Source organism: Cetorhinus maximus, chromosome 15 (assembly GCF_964194155.1).
Source record: "Cetorhinus maximus chromosome 15, sCetMax3.hap1.1, whole genome shotgun sequence".
Lineage (NCBI taxonomy): Eukaryota > Metazoa > Chordata > Chondrichthyes > Lamniformes > Cetorhinidae > Cetorhinus > Cetorhinus maximus.
Window position 1 is genome coordinate 63,279,428 of NC_135893.1, and position 13,764 is coordinate 63,293,191.

Genomic DNA, 13,764 nt, shown 5'->3' on the forward strand with positions numbered 1-13,764 from the left:
GGCTCTGTTGCTGGTTCTGGGGGATGTAAAAGATCTTGTGTCAATACTGGAAGAAGGACATTGAGTTCTTCTGGTTTCCTGGTCAACATTCTTCCCTCAAACCAAAAACAGATTTACTGGGCATTCAAATCTTCTGCTGCTTGTGGGACCTCAGACATGCCAACTCTCACAAATTGTCACGAGAGACATGATTTCTCAGTCAATTTAGCGTTCACTTGTGATCTCGTGAAAGGGCTGTGAAATCTTGGGATTTTTCTGCTGAGGATGTTTGCGGAGCTGTGTTGACTGGGTCATTGACTGGCTGATTGACAACCGGGCTATAGGCGGCAGCTTTGCAAGACCCTGAAGCTGCTGCTGGTTATTTTTTTTAAAGGGGGTAAACATCCCATGGGGGCCAGTGGTAACTGCCACCATCTCATTTAGAATAACTTGGATTTGGAGGTAATAATAGTTACTCCACTGTAGATAGCTGTATTTTTTGCATATTAATACATTAAGCTGGAACACGTGAGTTAGGTTTCATCCTATAAGGAGGCAGCAGTTTCAACCAATAGTCACTGTGGTGGGATGGGGGAACTCCCTCGAACACATGTGGGGAGAACAGGTTGGACTTTTACAAAGTTTTTAAATTAAGCATTTTCAGAAGCAGTAATTAGCTTTTGTAAAGGACACTAACCTGTTAGTGATTAAATAAGCCACTAATGAAGCTTATACATCAACTATCAATCTATCTGATGAAGAGTCATACGGACTTGAAACGTTAACTCTGTCTTCCTCTCCACAGATGCTGTCAGACCTGCTGAGTTTTTCCAGCTGTTTTTGTTTTTGATTCAGATTTCCAGCAGCCGCAGTATTTTGCTTTTAACTATCAATCTATATTGGTTCATGTTAGTAAAAAGATTGGAACTCCTGATTTTATACCAAATCTGTTGACTTTCAGAAGTTTGCCTCTTGATTTACGAGACATTCGGTTTGGCGTGCCTGGGATCTTGCTGCGCATAATTTTGTTTTTTATTCATTCTTGTGATGTGGGCATTGCTGGCAAGGCTGGCATTTATTGCCCAACCCCACTTGTTCTGAGAAGGTGCTGGTGAGTCAGCTTGAACATTTGGTAGCGTTCCTGATGTAGCTGAATGGCTCGTCAGCCCACTTCAGACAGCGGTTAAGAGGCAGCCACCTTGGCATGGACTGGAGCCACATATAGGCTCAGACCAAGTAAGGATGGCAGCTTTACTTCCATAAAGAAACCCATGCATTGGGTTAAAAATCTGGGAAAATGGACTCCAACATAAGTCACTGTCTTCAGAAAAGGGGAGAAGATTGGGGAGGAAGGAGAGGGCAGCTGCGATTATTATAATATCAAAGTTCAATCCTTTTGCAGAGGACACATCCAGGCTTTGCCATTGTTATCATCACAGTCCCTGATAAGTAGGGTTGCCAACTCTGAATGGATATCTTGGACGTATTCTTGGAGGTTTCATCACATGACCTCCTGTCTCCACCCACCCAGCCCAACCAGCCTTTTGTTCCATTGCCAGAAAGAAAGTGAATAAAACACAATTTAAAAAAAATGCTCCTGTGATTTTCTCTTGCTTGCCGCAGTGTTTATGAGATTAATTATTAATCCCTGGTTACGCCAGGAAGGTGAGAAACCCTGGGCATGAGTAACACTTTGATCTCCACTTTTGATTTAATGGCCAGGATCTTTAGGTCGGCGAGCGGGAGGCGGGGCCCGCTCGCCGACGTGTAAAATGATGCGGGATGATTCGGGCGGAACTCCTGACGTCACCCTGCGTCATTTCAACTTTCAGGTTGGCAGGGGTGCAGCCGAATCAGCTGTGTGCCCGCCGACCTATCAACGGCCTATTGAGGCCATTTAAAAAGTAATTGACTTAATTAATGGACCTACCCGTCCAACCTTAGGGCTGGCGGGAAGGCTGGGAGCCCTGGCGGGCTTCAGAAAAAGCATGAAACCTTATCCATGGGCAGGATGAAGTTTCATGGGGGGTTTTAAAAATTTTAATAAAGGTTAGAGGTAAAGTGATGGACATGTCCCAACTCATGTGAGGGGACATGTAAGGGAAATTTTGTTTCTGCTCCTTGACCATTTTTAAATTTGGCGCCGATCTCCCAGAGGCAGCCCCTAGCCTCAGGGAGATGAGTGTGCTCTTTAGTGCGCATGCGCAAAAGAGCGCACTCTCGGCTGAGGGATTCCAGCCCCCTTCCCCGCCCGCACAGGGACTGCATAGCGCTTCCTGGTGGACGTCATGCTGGGCGGGGCCTTACTTGGACCACCCACGTAAAATGGCGGCGCGCCCCCGATTGGGGGTGTCGATTGGAGGCGCGAGCGGCCCTGCACTTCCCCCCCCAATAGGGGGGAAAATTCTCCCCAGTGTGTCTAATAAAAAATACACATTCTTCTCTTGTCCCATGTGTTCCTGTGAATCACACACATTGCATAATATTATAGAAAAAATAAATTGTTGATTAATTGAATATTGACACTGATGCAAAGCCCAGATAGATTCTTTTCTGCCAGGCTGCTCTTTATTTGGCTTCTTAAACTTTTATCTTTCCCTCCCACCCGCCACCTCTCTAATCTGGAAATGCTAAAGTCACCCAGTAATCGCACAAGACTTATCCAGATGGAACGGAGGCTGGTAACTAGGGCAAAGGTACATCTCAACCATGATGTAACTGAATAGGAGAGCAGCCCTGATTGGCTGAATGGCTTTGACAGCCAATGGCTCTGTGAATTTATCATAAGGATTATGTGCTGGATTCAAAGGTCATCTTCAAGCATAAAGAAAGACTTGCATTTCTGTGGAGACTTTCACGGCCTCAGGATATCCCAGAATGCTTTTTATGTTCATTACTATTGTTAAGTAGGAAGTGTGACAGCCAAATTTGCACAAAGTCAGCTTCCATAAACAGAAATGTAATAATGATCAGATAATCTATTTTACTGATGTTGAATGAGGAGTAAATATTGACCTGGGTACTGGGGAGATCTCCCCTTCTTTTCTTCAAAATAATTCCATGGGATCTTTTATTTCCGTCTGAAAGAGTGAAAGGGGGCATTGGTTTGACATCTCCTCTGATAGACGACACTTCCAACAGTGTAGCATTCCCTCAATTGCTTCACTGGAGTGCCAGCCTAGATTTTTGTGCTCATGTCCCTGGAGTGGAACGTGAACATATAACCTTTTGACACAGGTAAAGGTGCTGTGGCTCAGTGGGTAGCACTCTCTCTGCCCTTTTAAAGAGGCACTGCACCTGTGTGGGAGAAATACTTTGGAAATCATTGCGTGCCAGTGTGGTAATGCTGTGTCCAAGCAGCGTTTATATCTTTGTGTAAATGCATGGAAACCTGTTTATCTGACACTTTGCCTATTTGACTTATTGCGTAATTATGGTTGAACTTTGCTTTCAATCCTTTTTGCAATTTTTTATTGATGTGAGTTATTTAGCAAACAAATGAAAAGCATCTGTTCGGTAACTCTCTTGATCCTATTTGGATTGCTGTGCACTGTTCCAGTCACCTAATCACAGGAAGGATGTCACTGTCCTTGGCTCCAGCAGTGAAGATGATTCCAAGCACAGGAATTTGAGGTACATGGGGAAAAAAGATCTGTGGATTCCTTTTTTGGAAAAACATGGTGCTTTCTGCTGGTCTAATTCAGCTTTATGAAAAATATTTGGCAAAAAACATAAATCAAGGCCAGTGGTTTGCTCTGGTAAAGTTTCAACTAGTAGGAATCACAGGTCACAAGTGGAGTGTATATAGAATGGGTCAGGAGGGACCTGAGCCCAAATTATATGGAACAAATCATCAAGGATGGCTTTGGAAACGAGTGGATCAAGAAGATTTTAAAATCATAATATCTTGCAGCATAGAAGCAGGCGATTTGCCCCAAAGAGTTATCCAATTACTCCCATTCCCCTGCTCTTTCCCAATAATTCTGCAAACTTTAGTTGCCTTTTTGAAGAGAAATGGGATTGAAGTGTGTGAGTTGAAACTTGGGGCCCGATTTAAAAATATCACTAGGACCCGGATGCAGAAGTCCCGCCCCCATTTCCAGCAGATCCAATTTTTGCTAGGAGGGGTGCATGACTCACATAGGTGGTAAACCTGAACTCAGCAGGGCCACTTGAACTTAGTGCTTAGTTCAAATAATTACCATTTTGGCTGTTGCAAGGGCCTTGACCTGCAGTGTGGGAGTTAGACATTGATGGAGTAGATGTAAATCCTCTTAAAGGGCAGATAAGGTGTGTTTAAGTGTCAGGATCTGAATTTTTTTTTAAGTTCCCTACTCTTTAAACTTGGGAAACAAAGGCTTAAGCTGTCAGTGAGGGTTTAAAAATAAACCCTCTGCTGGACTGCGTTGATTGACAGGCCATCTGGATTAGGTTAGAAAAAAGAATTACCATCTGGTCGTGCAATTTCACTAGATGTCTTTTTTGGCATTTCCCCAAGGCCTATTATTATGCCATTATGGATGTTTAGCTGAGTTTCAAAAGGTTCAATTATCTCAGCAGGGAGTTCTGAGTTCACAGCTTAAAGAGGCTAGTTAAGGACTAGTTGTCGTTGATATGGAGTCTGAATAGAAGTGTGTTTATTTTTATAAGAGATCAACATCTTCAGGAGATTTAAAAGTTTTGAATGGGGTTCTTGAATGGGAGTTTTTTCACTGGCAAGTGTGTATGAGTGAGAGCTGTATTAGATTGTGAGGAGTTTTTTTTATTCCTATATGGCTCGTGAGGTCTGCCCATTATGGATGCTGGTTGAGTGGCTATGGAGGGGGCTTGGGGGTATGAGGGGGCTTAGGGGTGGCATGGGGGTATGAGGGGGCATTGGGGCTGGGTAGGACATGAGTTGGCATGAAGGGGTATTGGGGTAGGGGAGAGAGTGAGGAATTGGGTGTGGGCATCAGTAGTCATGGGGTTATGAGGGGTTGGGGGCGTGTGTTGGCATGGAGGTGGCATGGGGTTTGGGGTTTGGGGGACTATGGGAGGACGGTGGGGGAGTAAGTGGGGTCAGCATTGAGGAATGAAGGCCTAACAATACCTAAAACAACTTGGACAAAATTCCAGAGAGCCAACGCCTCCTTGGCACTCGCCCAATCTGTGGCCACCTAGGATCTGCTTCTGGGGTCGGTGGGCCCGACTCGATTCCACCCCCTCACCCCCCCCCCCCCCCCCCCCCCCCCCCCCCCCCCCACCTCCCCTCACGCCCAGAGCAAAAATCGGTTTTAATGGGGCCCTTTAAACTGAGGCAGGTCTGACGAGTTGGGAAATTTTGCGACCCAAGCTGCTGACATCAGCAGTGAAAACCTGGTCCTTATTTTTAAATACATTTATAGGGCTAATCCCCTCTCCCTGCTCTCCAGTGTCTCATACTATGTTCTTACAAGTAGGTTCAGGCTTAGGGCAGCCCCATTTCATCACAATTTGTGCTCTGGGTGTTGTTTCATTAGTGACCTAATTCTGTGTCTCAGTGGGCAACCCACTCACCTCTTAGTCAGAAACTTGTGGGTTCAAGTTCCTTTCCAGAGGCTTGAGCACAAATCCACGTTAACATTTCCAGAGAGGATGCTACACTGCTGAATGTGCTTCTTTCAGATAAGACATCAAACCCCCTAAGGTCACGTCTGCCTTTTGAGGTGGCTGCCAAAGATCCCAAGGCATAATTTTGAAGAAGAGCAGGGAGTTCTCCCTGGTATCCCGCCCGTTATTTATCTCTCAGCCAACACTTAAAACAAAAGATTTGGATCTTTATTGCATAACAGTAAACCCTCAGTAAAAGTGTGACAGAGAGCAAAGGAACTCCCTGCTCCTTTCATAGTCAGCAACTGGCTCTTGCACAGTCAAACAAAGGAGCAGAAGTTGGCCATTCAGCCCCTTGAATCTGTTCTGCCACTCAATTTGATCATGTTTGTTTTAACTCTACCAGTCAAGGTTCCATATCCCTCAGTACTTGTGCCTAACAAAAATCTACCAATCTCAGCTTGGAAATTTTGGAATTGATTCCCAGCTGCAAGATCTTTTTGGGGAGAGAGTTCCCGATTTTCACCCTTCTTTAAACTTGGGAAACAAAGGCTTAAGCTGTCAGTGGAGAAGTGCTTCCTGACACGTCACCCCTAAACAACAAAGCTCTAATTTGGGGTTTTTTTGCAGCCAGTCATCATTTAGTGTAAACCTGTTGGTCTTTGTTTCTTTGAAAACTCTTTTCCTCACTGGATCTTCTGTCCAGGGTTAGTGGACACTCTGCAGCAGTTAACGCTGTGAGTCTTGGCTGTGCTATCTCATTGAATACCACCCATTATGATGGAAAGAAAATGCCTGCAACTCTATATTGCCCTTAATGACCTGGAGGTTCCCCAAAAATCTTTGCAACCAATGATTTTTTTTCTCTCTGTCCATGGGATTTGGGCATATTGTCCATCTCTAATTGTTCTTGAGAAGATGATGGTGAGCTGCCTTCTTGAACCGCTGCAGTCTATGTGGTGTAGTACTGTTAGGAAATGAGTTCCAGGATTTTGACCCAGTGACAGTGAAGGAACGACGATATAGTTCTATGTCAGGATGATATGTAGCCTGGAGGGGAACTTGCAGTGGTGGTGTTCCCTATGCACCTACTCACTTGACCTTCTAGGTGATAGAGGTTGTGGGTTTGGAAGGTACTGTCGAAGGAGTTTCAGAGAGCTGTTGCAGTGCAGATTGCAGTTGGTACACACTGCTGCCACTGTGCATCATTGGTGGAGGGTGTGAATGTTTACAGTGGTAAAATACTTTTTTGAAGTGTGGTCACTGCTGTAATGTAGGAAATGCTGCAGCCAATTTGTGCACAATAAGGTCCCACAAACAGCAATGAGCCACATCTGATATGCATCACTGCCCTGCACAAAATGTCGCGAACGCTTGTGTGGATGTTTATTCGCCATGGTTTATGAGTATTCCAGCCTTGGACAGCACTGAGGAGGATTCACAATCTCTTCTCATGAACCTCACTCCCTCCTGTTCTCCACCTTCGTGACCTCTGATTAACGGGGCAGTTCCCTCTATTCTGAATGTGAGACAGGAAGTTGCCCAATCGTGGACATACTTTTTATTACTGGATGTCAGTTGCTAAAGTGAGGGGTTAATTACTTGAGGAATTATGTTAAGAAATTTGATCAAAGGAAAGCAGTTGTAATGAGCAGAGTGTTTATGATGCTATCTTCTGCATGTTAATCCACTTCCATTCCACCATGTGACCCCTCCCAATCAGCATCGATTTGGGATTGTTTGCTGACTAAGTGCCTGAAACAGAAAGTGCTCCATTTGGGTTAATGAACACAGAATTTATCAAACCTAATGGATAATTCCAATGCCCATCAGGAAAACTCCAAATACCTGGTTCATTCTACTCTTGTCAAATTCTTATAATTTGACCAATTCAGTGAGCAGTGATCCTGAGCTGACTGAAATGGGCAAATATATTGAATCTGTGAACGGGAAGTTCAAAGCCTTCGTGAAACTGAAAGTAAACCTCTTAACAGACTTTGAACAATGAATAAGTTTTGACCTGACCTTGTCAGATTCCTAGATACAGTCGGAGCTGTTGCACAATGCATGGAAAATTGTGCAAGTTCAGGCCCTGAACCTGAAGTCCCGCATTCCCTCTCATTCATCCTCTTCAAGCCCAAAACAGCTTAGGAGACAATGGTTGGAGGAGGATGGGGTCGACCTTGTTAAAACTACAGTTGTGATAAGGAATGATAACACACCATGGTCATAGTTACAGAGAATGCTATTTGTGACTTGTGGTTCCTTAGAATTGTGTAGAATGTACAACACAGAAACAGGCCATTCAGCCCAACTGGTCCATGCTGTTGTTAATGCTGCAGATTGGCCCCTTCCACCCTACTTATCAGCACAGCCTTCTGTTCCTTTTTCCCTCATGCTTAAGAGAAAAAATGGACCTGTTTGGAAATCTGACTCTTGGAGGATATTCTCCTATTGGAAAAAATGTTGCCTAAATTTTTCCAGATCTTTTGACTTTCTTAGCATTTACCTGGGTCCTGTTTTAATTGAATGTGGAACACAGAGGAAGAATGTTTATCTAGTTCCTCCATACTTCTGAAAATCTTAAAGGCCTTTATCTAGATCCCCACACCCAGAGAGTGAAGTCCCAGGAGCAGGCCATCTATCCTTACCACTCAGTTCTCAAGGTTGATTGCTTTTGCCTTGCCTGACATAAACTAATTTGGCGTCAATCTAGAATTAAGATCAGTTACAGATTGGGCACAGCCATTGTTACCATTTCATTATATTGCTCGGGCATTCTGAGTAAGTGACTGCTTTCAGACTGCAGATTTGGCCAAGAGGTCACGTGTTTTTGTGTAGTCAATCAATTGGATGTGTGGGTGGAGGCCTGGAGCCCAGAGGTTAGCTCCAAGGGTACACACAGTTTCCTTGAGACACTGGTAGCAGTGTAAAGTTATGAGGATTTGTCTTGTGAAGTGCACAGGCTTGCTCCCAAACAAGCACCACAAGTTGAGATTAAGATGAGCCTTAACTTGTGTTTCACACATCTGAAACACGATTGCTCACTTGCAGACATCAGCTCAACAGCTCCTGGCACTGAGCAGCTCATTGTCTCTGCTCCAGACGGGGTCATTGATATTTCTGCCATTCACCTTGCCCCTGTATTGTACATTCAGACCTTGTCCATGTTCTGAGTATGTGTTCCTCGTTGATTTGTATAAAGCTAAACAGAGAGGCTGAATGATTCAACGTAAACACTGGCTTCCTCTTCACTCACAACCCAATATATTGCATTCACTTTCTTGAAGGATCACAATAGAAAACTCAAACAAGCCTACCCCATGTTCAACTAATCTTATCTCCAAAACAAAAACAGAATTACCTGGAAAAACTCAGCAGGTCTGGCAGCATTGGTGGAGAAGAAATCAGTTAACGTTTCGAGCCTTCATGGCCCTTCGGCAGAACTGATTTCTTCTCCGCCGATGCTGCCAGACCTGCTGAGTTTTTCCAGGTAATTCTGTTTTTGTTTTGGATTTCCAGCATCCGCAGTAGCTTTTAGCTTTTTGTTTTTAATCTTATCTCCACCTGCTTACCATACCATAAATCTCTTCTCTCTGAAAACCCACTGAGCGACTTCTCGAGCGCATTTAATTTGTCTGCTTTCCCTTCCCCAGAGACGCACACAACCAAATACAGGTAACTCATACAATTCAAAATCAAATACAGAGAATCTCATAAATTACAGAGTACAAAAGCAAGGAGGTTATGGCAAACCTTTATAAAACACTGGTTTAGCCTCAGCCAAAAGTATTGTGTCCAGCTCTGGGCACTGCACTTTAGGAAGGGTGTGGAGCTTTTAGAGAGGGTGCAGAAAAGATTTACAAGAATGGTTCCTGGGATGGGAGAGTTCAATTACATGGATAGATGGTGAAGCTGGGGCTGTTCTCCTTAGAGAAGAGAAGGTTGAGAGGAGATTTGATGGAGGTATTCAATATCTTGAGGGGTCTGGACAGAGTATATGGAGAGAAACTGTTCCCGCTGGCGGAACAGTTGCGAACCAGCAGACACTGATTTAAGGTAAGTGGCAAAAGAACCAACAGTGACCTGAGGGAAAACTTTTTTTTTATGCAGCGAGTGGGTTAGAATCTGAAATGTTGAGAATGTGGTGGGGGCAGATTCTGTGGTGGGTTTCAAAGGGGAATTGGATAACTATTTGAAAAGAAGAAATTTGTAGGACAACATGGAAAGGCAGGGAGTGATGGCGACTAGCTGAGTAGCTCTTACAGAGAGTTGGCACAGACACGATGAATCAAATGGCCTTCTTCTGTACTATCACCGTTTTATGGTCTGCTACAATTTCAGACACCTCATACATTGTAAAATACAGTATTTAATGTTCCAAAACCAAATATAGCTCTTTAGAGATTACAAAATTGCAGCATTTTCAGTGTTGATAATTTATTGAAAACAAATTTAAAAAATAACTTTTTGATAAGTTTTCCTTTGCTAGATTGAACTGTACATTGGGAGCTCAAATTTGATTGGTAAATAATAAGTTTTTATATTTTCATAAATATTTCTTAATAAATAAGCAGAAATGCATGATTGGCAAATGAAGAATTCTAATATCATTATAAAACTGCCCTGAATCGTTGCAATATTAATTAAACTGTGTGTTAAAGTAACCACAATTTTGTTATTAATTTTTTCATGTACTAGAGGTGACAATTACTGTGAGTTCATCATTTAACAGGGAGTGTAGAGTCTCTGTTCGCTATATGTCAGTGCAGAGGGAACACCCACATTTCTGTAGAGTTTTGAAATGAGCTTCGTAAAGCAATTAAGTTCTTTATTTCTATTTTTAAATAACTCACTTGGATTTAGAAATGAAATTCCAGACTGTAATCATTAGTGGCCTCTTTGCCCCAGAGTCGTTAGTTAAAGTATAATGGGGAACATAAATTTGTCTGTATAAATATCACTTGTTTTTGGCCAATAAATCTTGGATTGCAATGCTTTGGTGACTCGAATAATAAGTATATTGCTTGCTGGGGAAATTACAAAGCAGTAAGGAGTCAGGTCAGATCCCTGGTCTGGGGTCAGTTAGCTGACGATCAGCTGGGGTGGGGCGTGCACTCGAGAGAAATTCACCAAAGAGAGTGTGTGTGTGGAAGTGTGTATGACGGAGCCATAGAGTCATTATGGCACAGAAGGAGGCCATTTGGGCCATTGAGTTTTTGCTGGCTTGCTGTAGAGCAACCTAATCAGTCCCATTCCCCAGCCCTATCCCTGTAACCCCGCAAATTTATTTCCCTCAAGTGTCCATCCAATTCCTTTTTGAAATCTTTCATCGTTTCTGCTTCCATCATCCTCATGTGTAGCAAGTTCCAACTCGCTATGTAAAAAGAGTTCTTCCTCACATTCCCCCTGCATTCTTACCCAAAACCTTAAATATGTGTCCCCTATTCCTTGTATCATCAGCTAATGGGAGTGGCTTTTCTTTATCTACCTCATCTAAACCTGTCATAATCTTTTACACCTCTCAATCTCCTTTGCTCCAAGGAAAACAACCCTAGCTTCTCCAAACTAACCTTGTAGTTAGAATCCCTCAACTGTTCTGGTAAATCACACGATGGGCTGAAGGGCCTCTTTCTGTGATGTAAAACTTTAAATCTCCTCTACACCTTCTCAAGGACCCTCACATCTCTCCTGAATGCACAATTTTCCAGCCGTGGCCTAACCAGAGGTTTATTCAAGTTCAGCATAACTTCCATGCTTTCGTCCTCAATACCTCTATTTATGAAGTCCCAAGATCCCATATGCTTCTCTGACTATTCTCTCAATATGTTCTGGCATCTCACACTTCTCCTTTGTATTAAATTCCATCTGTCAACTGTCTGTCCATTCTGATAATTTATCCACATCTTATTGCAGCCTATTGATATCATCCTCACTGTATGCCATTTCTCCAAGTTTAGAATCATTGGCAAATTCTGAAATTTTACTCTGAATTCCAATGCCCAAGTTATTTATATATCAAAACAGCAGTGGTCCTAGCACTGTAACAGCAGTGGTCCTAGCACTGTAACAGCAGTGGTCCTAGCACTGTAACAGCAGTGGTCCTAGCACTGTAACAGCAGTGGTCCTAGTACTGTAACAGCAGTGGTCCTAGCACTGTAACAGCAGTGGTCCTAGCACTGTAACAGCAGTGGTGCTAGCACTGTAACAGCAGTGGTCCTAGCACTGTAACAGCAGTGGTCCTAGCACTGTAACAGCAGTGGTCCTAGCACTGTAACAGCAGTGGTCCTAGCACTGTAACAGCAGTGGTCCTAGCACTGTAACAGCAGTGGTCCTAGCACTGTAACAGCAGTGGTGCTAGCACTGTAACAGCAGTGGTGCTAGCACTGTAACAGCAGTGGTCCTAGCACTGTAACAGCAGTGGTCCTAGCACTGTAACAGCAGTGGTTCTAGCACTGTAACAGCAGTGGTCCTAGCACTGTAACAGCAGTGGTCCTAGCACTGTAACAGCAGTGGTCCTAGCACTGTAACAGCAGTGGTCCTAGCACTGTAACAGCGGTGGTCCTAGCACTGTAACAGCGGTGGTCCTAGCACTGTAACAGCGGTGGTCCTAGCACTGTAACAGCGGTGGTCCTAGCACTGTAACAGCGGTGGTGCTAGCACTGTAACAGCGGTGGTGCTAGCACTGTAAAAGCGGTGGTGCTAGCACTGTAACAGCGGTGGTGCTAGCACTGTAACAGCGGTGGTGCTAGCACTGTAACAGCGGTGGTGCTAGCACTGTAACAGCGGTGGTGCTAGCACTGTAACAGCGGTGGTCCTAGCACTGTAACAGCGGCGGTCCTAGCACTGTAACAGCGGCGGTCCTAGCACTGTAACAGCAGCGGTCCTAGCACTGTAACAGCGGTGGTCCTAGCACTGTAACAGCGGTGGTCCTAGCACTGTAACAGCGGTGGTCTTAGCACTGTAACAGCGGTGGTGCTAGCACTGTAACAGCGGTGGTGCTAGCACTGTAACAGCGGTGGTCCTAGCACTGTAACAGTGGTGGTGCTAGCACTGTAACAGCAGTGGTGCTAGCACTGTAACAGCGGTGGTCCTAGCACTGTAACAGCAGTGGTCCTAGCACTGTAACAGCAGTGGTGCTAGCAGTGACCCTTGGGGAACACCACTGTCTACTATCCTCCAGTCTGACAAACCATTTACCATGACTCACTGTTTTCTGTCCTTAAGCGAATTCTTCACCCAAGCGAACACTGACCCTCCTATTCCCTGAGCTTTAATTTTCTTAATCAGCCTTTTATGTGGTACTTTGTCAAACACATTTTTAAAATCCATATAGACACCATCCATTGCTTTTCCGTCAATTTTCTCTGTTACTTCATCATAAAATTCAATTAGATTAGTCAAGTCTGTCTTTTACAAATCCGTGTTGGCCCTCTCTAATTAACTCAAACCTCCAGGTGCCTGTTGATTTTATTTTCCCATATTTATTGGGCAGAATTTTCTGCCTGTCGGGTGGGCGGGCCTGACCCGATCTCTGCCCGATCCCCTCCGGAGAAGCAGGTCCCGCCGCCATTTTAAGTGGACGGGCCAATTAAGGCCCACCCAGCGTGACGTCCGGCGGGAAGCGCTATGCACTCCCTGTGCGGGCGGGGGGGATTCCCCAAAAGCTAAGAGCTGCCTCAGGGGGATCGCTGACACTTTGAAAAATATTAAAAATAGAGAAAAAAAATTCCCTAACATGTCCCCCTCATGTGACAATGAGATGGGACATATTCATAATTTACCTAATAACTTTATTAAAATTTTTGAAACCCTGCATGAAACCTCATCCCGCTGCTGGATGAGGTTTCATGTTTTTTCTATTCCCCGCCGGGGCTCCTGGCCTGCCCACCAACCTTAAGTTTGGACGGGCAGGTCGTTTAATCGTTTAAATGGTCCTGTCAATGGCCTCAGTTGGCCATTGACAGGTCGGCGGGTCCACAGCTGATTTGGCTGCGGCCCCACCTTCCTGAAAATTTAAATGGGGCAGGATGACATCGGGGGTTCTGCCCAACATCATCCCGCGTCATTTTACACGTCAGCGAGTGGGCCCCGCCCCCTGCTCGCTGACGGCAAAATTCTGCCCATTGTTTCTAAAACCTTGGCTACCACTGATATTAAAATTGACTGCCCTGTAGTTACTAGGAAGTGTCTGTATGTGTAGATTTAAATAGAAAT

General features: G+C 44.4%; 1 protein-coding gene across 1 annotated transcript in view; it reads left to right on the forward strand.

Moving 5' to 3' along the window:
• The window catches only part of micall2a (mical-like 2a), a 105,601-nt gene that overhangs the window by 17,511 nt on the left and 74,326 nt on the right, over positions 1-13,764 (forward strand). The window lies entirely within an intron of this gene.